Source organism: Cebus imitator, unplaced genomic scaffold (assembly GCF_001604975.1).
Source record: "Cebus imitator isolate Cc_AM_T3 unplaced genomic scaffold, Cebus_imitator-1.0 Scaffold18, whole genome shotgun sequence".
NCBI lineage: Eukaryota > Metazoa > Chordata > Mammalia > Primates > Cebidae > Cebus > Cebus imitator.
In genome coordinates, this window is record NW_016107333.1 from 3370654 (window position 1) to 3380041 (window position 9388).

The 9388-nt window shown below is 50.3% G+C and overlaps 1 long non-coding RNA gene and 3 other non-coding genes across 7 annotated transcripts in view; all 4 read right to left on the minus strand.

Moving 5' to 3' along the window:
• Window positions 1-3664, minus strand: part of LOC108291636 — a 5577-nt gene extending 1913 nt beyond the window's left edge. The window contains exons 1-3 of one of the 4 annotated variants that reach the window (XR_001819981.1): window positions 3294-3664; window positions 2677-2843; window positions 1280-1351 (exon numbers count right to left, since the gene is read on the minus strand). This is a non-coding gene — a long non-coding RNA (uncharacterized LOC108291636). The other 3 variants (XR_005197333.1, XR_001819977.2, XR_005197329.1) reach the window with 3 other exon arrangements.
• Window positions 183-316, minus strand: LOC119469385. Its single transcript, XR_005198176.1, has one exon. It is a non-coding gene; the product is annotated as a small nucleolar RNA SNORA71 (small nucleolar RNA).
• Window positions 2088-2220, minus strand: LOC119469389. Its single transcript, XR_005198177.1, has one exon. It is a non-coding gene; the product is annotated as a small nucleolar RNA SNORA71 (small nucleolar RNA).
• A 3406-nt stretch (window positions 3665-7070) lies between the features above and the next one.
• On the minus strand, window positions 7071-7202 carry LOC119469287. The gene has a single exon (XR_005198093.1). It is a non-coding gene; the product is annotated as a small nucleolar RNA SNORA71 (small nucleolar RNA).
• Window positions 7203-9388: the final 2186 nt, after the last annotated feature.

Sequence of the window (9388 nt, forward strand, 5' to 3'; positions counted from 1 at the left end):
AAAAATAATTCACTCTGGGTCTTTCCACCATCTAGTACCTAAACCTTGACAGTGACAGAGACTGCTCTCTGATAACAGGAGGCTAAGCTGACAAAAGCCACACTAAAGCGTCTCCCATCGCTCACTCACACAGCAGCCTGCAATGCTCCTGAGACCAGAAGGCGTTAGCCTGAGAGAAGGAGTGTGTGAAAGCGCCAGCATTTGAAAGGGACAGGTGTAAACCCTCCAAACACGGGAAACGGCTTTCACCAATTCCTCTCCCTGCATTATCGATGACCAGAGCACAGGCAGCCCGTGATCATTTTTGAATGCAGGTGTACACAAGGCCAGAGAGAGATCCACGAGGAGAAACGGATGCCAGCAGCCTGTGGACTACGTCCAGTCCAGGAAAACAACCCAGCCACGCACAGGACCCCAAAAGTGGCCCTGCTTGCCTGCAAAAGCCCCATAGAACCTCCCTGCCAGGAGGAATCAAAGAGAAGTTACATGGGGCAAAAACCATGGGAAAATACTAGTTGGTAATGATAGGAATCATGTGGTCTCAAGTACCACAAAAGTCACCTCTATTAGAACGTTATTTTCTGGCCAGATGTGGTGGCTCATCCCTGTAATCCCAGCACTTTGGGAGGCTGAGGCAGGTGGATCACAAGGTCAGGAGATGGAGGCCATCCTGGCTAACATGGTGAAACCCTGTCTCTACAAACAATAAAAAAAAAAATTAGCCAGGTGTGGTGGCATGCGCCTGTAGCCCCAGCTACTTGGGAGGCTGAGGCAGGAGAATTGCTTAAACCTGGGAGGTGGTGGTTGCAGTGAGCCGAGATCGTGCCACTGCACTCCAGCCTGCAAGACAGAGCAAGACCTTGTCTCAAATCATAATAAAAAAAAGACATTATTTTCCAAATGAAGAAAATAAGGTTCTGAATCAGTCCTTGATTGGGTAGTGGCAGAAGGGGATTCAAAGCCAGGGGACCAGAGGCTCTGATGCCTAGGTCCATTCATTTTCCATTACAACATCCTGCTGCCCAGAGAGGAAGAGCAGAGACCTCTTATTACCAAAGTGAGACTCTGGAGGTTTCTCCAGAGTAGCAAGCCCTAAAGCACATGAAGGGCCAGAGGTGATCTGGGTTGGCTGGGTGGACAGCGGATCTGGAGACCCACAGTGCCATTCTCATCTCACCTCTTAGCTACCCTACATCAACCCCAAAGCCCCTGGGAACATATACAGGACTGTACTAAATAGAAGGAACCAACATTCCAGAGAATGAACCAGAGATCTTACCTCAAGGACACTGAGGTCTAGCATGTTTGCGACATGGCAACTCCCATGATGCCTCTGCACACAGTGGATTATCTGCAACAGGTAAGATGCCATGAATGAGCACCCAGCTTGACCTGCTCAGGGATGGCAGGCGACAGGGAAGGGCTTGGCACAGTAGTTACCAGACGGTAAACATTCCTGAGCAAACACACTATTTCCTCATAAAAGAGAAAACAGTTAACTCTACAGAGGAAGACATTGGATGGTCTATGGCAGGGTGGCCAACACTGACCAACGTGTAGTTAATCAGCAAAAGATGGAAAAGGAGATCCAGCCAGGCGCGGTGGCTCACACCTGTAATCACAGCACTTTGGGAGGCTGGGGTGGGCGGATCATGAGGTCGAGAGGTCAAGAGATCGAGACCATTCTGGCCAAAATGGTGAAACCCCGCCTCTACTAAAAATACAAAATTAGCTGGGCATGGTGGCGCACACCTGTAGTCCCAGCTACTCAGGAGGCTGAGGCGGGAGAATCACTTGAACCCAGGAGGCGGAGATTGCAGTGAGTCGAGATTGCGCCACTGAACTCCAGCCTGGTGACAGAGACACTCCATCTCAAAAAAAAGAAAAGGAGATCAAAACCAGGTTTACAGGAGTGTGCCATGGCTGAGTAGCAGTGACTCTACTGGTCATCAAGGGGAATTTAAGCAACACACATAGCCTGGTTCCCAACAACAGGGAGCAGGAAGTGAAAGCCTTAATGACATAACACAAACAGCAGCCCCCAATCCCCCGGAGGCCCAGGTGTGTGCAGCGTTGAGAAGCAGGAGTGTAGGAAAGTTCCTGGGACACGAAGGTGACAATGTGGATCCTCCAAACACCGGACAACCTTTCCCACATTTCCTCTGCCTGCACTATCGATGACCAGGACATGGGCAGCTGTGATCACTTACACATGCAGGCGCAGAAAATGGCAGAGGGTGATCCAGGAACAGAGGCCAAAGCGAGCTGCCTGGAGGTTGCCAAAGCGCCCAGCCCAAAGGACCTGAGTGCTATCCACTTAAAGCAGTACAAAGCTCTCATCTGGCCCCATCAAGAAAGTCACAGAAGACTAATTTCTGGTAAAAATGCCTAAATTGTTAGCTCCTCCCACAAATACTGAGTATCTGCAGGTAGCAAGACACCATAGGTTCAAAAGCAAAAAAAACGTGCATGGCCTCTCCCCTCACAGAGCTTTTGCAGTTTCCTTACCTTACAGAAGCCAAGCTCAGGAGAATGAAAGAACTTAGCCAGGCTGGCCTCTGCAACCGGCTTTGCCAGACAGTTCTCGGAATTCATGACCATGCCCTCTGCTGGGGTTCCCCAAAAGGGAAATCTGAAGTGTCCCCCCATAAGGTGCTCATGAGCAGCAGCACTTACACAGGGACATCCTCACCCCGCGGACAGTGGGAGCCCCTCAGGGAGTGCAGATCAGGGTGCTGCAGGGAAGATGGGGGCGCTGGCTGGTGCAGCTGGTGGGAAACCAGCAAAGCCATCCAAGGGAGAGCTGTCATCTGTCTCCGGGAGAGCCGCACAGCCCACGAGGCCTAGGCAGAGAAAAGCGTGGGGAAGGGGCTTTAGTACAAGGCCCTGGCAAAGGAGCCTGGAATTAGCCCTTCTGGGGCCCTGAGAGCGTCCTCCATTTAAACCTCAGCCAACTGGTCTGTAAAATGGAGGTTTAACACCTACTTTTTAAAGGTTATTGAGGGGAAAATGAGTTAACGGCTCCAAGAGCGTGACACAATGACTGACCCTGTAAGCAACCGACAAACGGCTTTGAGGGCTTCCAACGTCAGGGGTCGGAGATCGGGGTCGGGGGAGTGAAAGTCGTGGGGTCAATCGCGCCTCTCAGCCCGCATGCAAGGCCCCGGGCACAGCGTTGCCAAGCCGTTTCTCTAGGGGCACTAGGCCTCCCCGCAGGGAACCTGCGCGGACCAGGGGGTCGGACGTCCGCATGGGGTTGCCTCAGCCCAGCGGCGGCCGAGGGCGCGGCTCACCCGCCAGTCTCTTTCCCGAGGACACACGAATCCCGAGGGGCCCACCCCGGCGGAGGGGATGGGACACTGCACCAGGGGCTGGGCCTGACGTCCGGCCGGCTCTCCCCACTTCCCTCGGGGCCTCAGTTTCCCCTTTTGTCAGGGAGGAGGTATACACAGCACAGGCCTTAGGAGGCCGATGGGGGTTCCTGGAAAGGTCACGCCTCGGGCGCAGCCCCTTCAGTGACTCATCCGGGGCGCCAGGACGGATGGTGCCGGGTCCAGGGGTAACCGCGCGGCTGGGGGGTGCCGAAGGGCCGGACGCAGGCCGCACCTGCAAAACACTCTCCAACGCTCAGCGCCCGCAGAAATACAGCGGGGGGCGCGGCTGCAGCCTAGAGCGGCGCTTCCGCCGGCCCCTGCCTGCGCAGACGTGCCTGCAGCGCCCCCTGGCCGGACGGAGCTGCAATTATGTCCCTTTACTAACGCCTTTTCCCAGCATTCATATAAAGGAGCATCTCTTCCATGAGTTCACCCACCCGTCGTGAAACAGCTTCCGTTTGAGGACACAGTGGGAAGATCTATAGCCATCAGTCTATAACCCAGGAAGTGGGTTCTAGCCACTTCCTGGTTTACCAAATCTACTGGTGCTTTTGATCTCGGACTTTTAGCCTCCAGAACTATGAGAAATAAATTTCTGTTGATTATAAGCCACCTAGTTGATGATGGCACTTTGTTATACAGCCCAGTCAGGGGTCCGCTGGCAAATAGGTCATCCTGGACCATGGCCAGCCTGGTGTCAACACACCTTCCTCTCCAAGCAAAAAAAAAAAAAAAAAAAAAAAAAACCACCAAAAAAATCCTCTTCAAACATACATCCCTTCTAGCATTGGCAAGAGTGTGTCTGCAGTCTTGTTTTGTTTTTGACGTCAGCAGACAAAGGGTTAGCCATTGAGAATAGACTGTTCTTTGAATGCTGTAACAAAGGCTGTCATAACACATGTATATCAAGAGCTCATCTTGCTGCCCTGTTTGCTGGAATCCCTCACTGCGTAGACCTGTGTCAGAGATGGGAAAGTCAACCTGGATAAGCAAAATGCCCACAAGGCTGTATGCAACCGCCAAACCCTCAATGGAATTTCTTAATAACTGGTCATTGAGAACAAGTTAAGGAAAAGGCTTGGGCTTTTAGATACAATGCGTTGGTGACAGAAACCTGATTTATGCTTCAAAAATAAAATACAGGATTGGAAAATAGGTTTTCTGGCTTAGAGCGGTGCTTCCGCCGGCCCCCACCTGCACAGAAGTGCCTGCAGCGCCCCCTGGCCAGACGGAGCTGCAATTCTGTCCCTCCACTTATGCCTTTAATCCAAGCGTAATCTAGTGAGGGGAAGGGCAGAGGTCAAACTGGGCCTCCAAGACAACAAACACCAGAACTGGAATTCCATCCCTCTGCCTCTCTTTCTGGGTGGACTTCCGACTTCACATTCGCTCTGGTTTTGGCTTACAATGAGGGACATATGCCACATTGACCCAGGGGAACATCTCCATTCTGCTTGCACTGAGGGTAGGCAGGACTGCCACATACAGTTGTGCAGGTCGTGTACTGCACAACTCATGGGAGCACCATTCACATCATAGCCTATGGTTGAGAAGCAGAGGTGCCAGGGGTGCTTGGGCAAGCTGATGACACAGAAAACACTCTACTTAAAGGAAAGAAGGTGTTTTCTCTAGTGTGTTCTTCTCTGGTGCAACAGAGGTAAAGGAAGGGGGTACAGGTGTCAGGGAGCCTACAGGTGGTCACATCCAGCTGTCACCATTGATAAAGATGCAACTGATTTCCATCTGCCTGACTCTCGTGTCCACCTCCTCGCAGTGGTGGGGTCAGAAGGCATTCACAGGGCAGAAGCACCATTCCTGCCCTTCAAGGGCACTGGGGCCAGTACTTTACAGCTGAAGTCTGTCAATTTTTTTGTTTTTTTGAAACAGGGTCATGTTCTGTCATCCACTTGCATTGCAGTGGTGCAATTATGGTTCACTGCAGCCTCAACCTTCCAGACTCAAGCGATCCTCCTGTCTTAGCCTCCTGAGTAGCTGGGACTACAGGTGCATGCCACCAGGCCCTGCTAACTTTTTAAAAAAATTTTTCGTAGAGATGGGATCGTACTATGTTGCCCAGGCTGGTCTCCAACTCCTGGTCCCAAATGACCCTCCTGCCTTGGTCTCATATTCAGTCCATAACGTCCCACAAAGGATTTTGAGATCCTGCTCCACAACACCAACGTACACTTCCTATTGACGCACTTTCAGCTGAGATCACGAGTGCAAGCCCCCAGGCCTGGCCCTGTGCTCATGTTCTGCTTTTGGTATTTCATTAATTTTATTTGTTTTGTTTTATTCTGTTTTTTTGAGTCAGAGTCTCACTCTGTTGCCCAGGCTGGAGTGCAGTGGTGCTATCTCAGCTCACTGCAACCTCTGTCTCCTGGGTTTAAGTGATTCTCCTGCCTCAGCCTCCCAAGTAGCTGGGATTACAGGTGCCCACCAACATGCCCAACTAATTTTTGTATTTTTAGTAGAGACGGAATTTCACCATACTGGTCAGACTGGTCTCGAACTCCCAGCCTCAAATGATCCACCCGCCTCTGCCTCCCAAAGTGCTGAGATTACAGCCGTGAGACACTGTGCCTAGCCTGTAATCTCAATTGTCCTGTTTTTTTTTTGTTGTTGTTCTTCATTTTTTTAAACCCCTCAAGAGCCAGGAGCAGACTGGGACACAAGGAATTTTGTTTACATTTCAGAATTAAGCGAGTGCTCTCCTGTTGCTGCAATGAGCATTTCTCTTTCTTCTTTTGTATCACATTTAAAGATCATCTATTACAGGCCATGCAATGAGATGGGAAATACTGCCCCATCCGGTTCCTAACTTGTCCACAAACCAGCACAGGGGTCCGCTCCCCATCCCTGCCGCCTCTTCCTCTTCTTCCTCTTTCTCCCCTAAACCCTTAACAACCTTTCTGTTGCAACTGTGAAGGACTCCTATTTGAGCACTTCAAAAACCCGCCAAGAGCCAGACACAGTGGCATGCACCTGTAGTCCTAGCTACTGGGGAGGCTGAGGCAGAAGGATCCCTTGAGGCCAGAGAAGCATAGCAAGACCTCGTCTCCAAAAAAAAAGAAAAACCCACCAAGGTCCAAGCATGATGATGCACACTGGCAATCTTAGCACTTTGGGAGGTTGAGGTGGGAGGATTGCTGAGCCCAGGAGTTGGAGGCCAGCCTGGACAACATAGTGAGACCTCCTCTCTACAGTTTTTTTTAATTAGCCAGGTGTGGTGGCACGTGCTTGTAGATCCAGGCAGGAGGATCACTTGAGCCCAGAAGATTGAGGCTGCAGTGAGCTCTGATTGTGCCACTGCATTCCAGCCTGAATAACAGAGCAAGACCATGTCTCAAAGAACAAAAACAAACAAACAGAAAACCACCAAAGCACACCACCTCCAAAAACCCATCTGTCTTTGGAAATGCTATCACCATCACTGTACGTACCCAATGTTGTATGTATTCACATGCTCAGTTGTTAATTTCTGTGCAATTCACCTGGCTAGTGAAATGTTACGTTTTCTGCGCAGGGCTCACGCTCTGTGAGTCTCAGCCATCCCTTGAGTAATTAACCTTGTCCTGGGGAACAAATAGTTCTAGATACACACAGCCTAATTTTTGCTAAGTCAAGCCAAGAAAGGTCAAACAAAATGACAGCTCATGATGCCCCAGAGGCTTGAAAGTGTTCACAGAAGTTGAATGTGAAAAAAGCACAAGGGTTTCCACGGATGGAGATGGACCCTCCAAACACAGAAGGGCTCTGTGCAGTTCCCCACCCTGTGCTATTGATGACCAAGTCTCAGGCAGCTGATGATCACTTTCTAATACAGACACAGAGAGAGAGCAGCGCGTGAGACAGGGTGGGAGGCAGATGCCCACGGCCAGTGTGGGAAAGAGCAGCCCAGTGAGCATAGAGCCCAGCAGCGGCCACCCCGTCCTCCAAACCTGGTCAAATTTCCCTGGCGGGAGGAATGAAAGGGAACACACTTCTGATAAAAGAGGGGGAGAATCTTGGCCCTGGGAAAGATCAGGATTGTAGTTACAAGAACAATGGCAACAATGGTAGGAACTCCTTTGCCTCACAGCTTCATTTTTGGGATGATTAAACTGAGGTTAATAATGGGACACAGAGCTAGATCGCGGCAGAAGGGATTGGGACCCAAGTGTCTCTGAAGTTCCATCATTGTTATTTTATTTTATTTTATTGATTGATTGATTGATTGAGACAGAGTCTTGCTCTGTCGCCAGGCTGGAGAACAGTGGCGCAGTCTCTGCTCACTGCAACCTCCGCCTCCCGGGTTCAAGCGATTCTTCCACCTCAGCCTCCCAAGTAGCTGGGACTACAGGCATGTGCCAAACACCTGGCTAATTTTTGTGTTTTTAGTAGAGACAGGGTTTCACCATGTTGGCCAGAATGGTCTTGATCTCTTGACCGCGTGATCCACCCGTCTTAGCCTCCCAAAGTGCTGGGATTACAGGCATGAGCCACTGCGCCCAGCCTAAAATTTTATTATTTTATTTATTTTTAAATTTAGTTTACTTTTATTGTTTTATTTCATTTATTTCATTTTTTGAGATGAAGTCTCACTCTGCTGCCCAGGCTGGAATGAAGTGGTGCGATCTCGGCTCACTGTAACCTCTGCCTCCTGGGTTCAAGCGATTCTCCTGCCTCAGTCTCCCAAGTAGCTGGGATTACAGGTGCCCATCACTACACTGGACTAATTTTTGTATTTTCAGTAGAGATGGAGTTTCACCATGTTGGTCAGGCTGATCACGAACTCCTGACCTTAAGAGATCCACTTGCCTCAGTTTCCTGCAGTGCTGGGATTACAGTGCTCAGCCACCTTGCCTGGCCCGTCTACCTGTTTTCTTTTCTTTTCTTTTTTTTTTAGACGGAGTCTTGCTCTGTCACTCAGGCTCGAGTGTAGTGGCACGATCTTGGCTTACTGCAACCTCCACCTCCCGGAAAGTGATTTTCCTGTCTCAGCCTCCTGAGCAGCTGGGACTACAGGCAGGCACCACCACACCCAGCTAATTTTTTGTATTTTTAGTAGAGACGGGGTTTTACCATATTGGCCAGGCTGGTCTTGAACTCCTGACCTCGTGATCCACCCGCCTCAGCCTCCCAAAGTGCTGGGATTACAGACGTGAGCCACCGCGCCCCGGCCCATCTACCTGTTTTCTAAAACAGCATGCTGCTGCCAAGCTCCATAGATGCCCCCATCGTGCCCCTAGGAAGTGCTCATCACCCACATGGACTCCTGAAAGACACAGTAACAGTGGAGCAGTAAGAGCTGAGGAGGAGAATGGACAGATACAACAGAATCTGCAGCATGGTGGTCACTGGTAGCCTGGGGATGGGGTCTGGAGCTCCCGCAGGCCTGGCATGGGCAGTTGCTGACTTCCCACCTAGACTTTGGGTGCCGACTCCTTGGAACAAGCTGTCCAGCCAGCCATGACTTCATCTTTTTAGTGAGGGGCTCCAGGTTCCAGGGATGTCTCAGCCACTATGAGGTCACAGACTTCCCTCAGTGGAATCTTGTCTTCCCAGCTGTAGCCCAGTCCCCCATTAATGCAACCAGTGTGTTGGAAGCAGGGCTTCTGATACGTCTGCTTAGACTTGCTAAGTGGAAGTATCTCTCCCCTGCCCCTAGAAAAATATCAGGCCAAGGCCTTAGAATTGTTCTGATCATTCTTAGTAATAAAAAGTCTTGCAATTGCTAAAAATAGAAAACACAGTTCCTATTCAACAATTTTATTTTATTTTATTATTTTTTAATAATACACCAGGAGGGCCAGGTGCAGTGGTTCACACCTATAATTTCAGCACTTTGGGAGGCCAAGGTGGGCAAATCACAAGGTCAGGAATTCGAGACCAGCCTGGCGAATATGGTGAAACCCCGTCTCTACTAAGTAATAAACAAATTAGCCAGGAGTGGTGGTGCACACCTGTAATTCTAGCTACTTGGCAACAGAGCGAGACTCCATCTCAAAAAAAAAAAAAAACTAACCCACCAG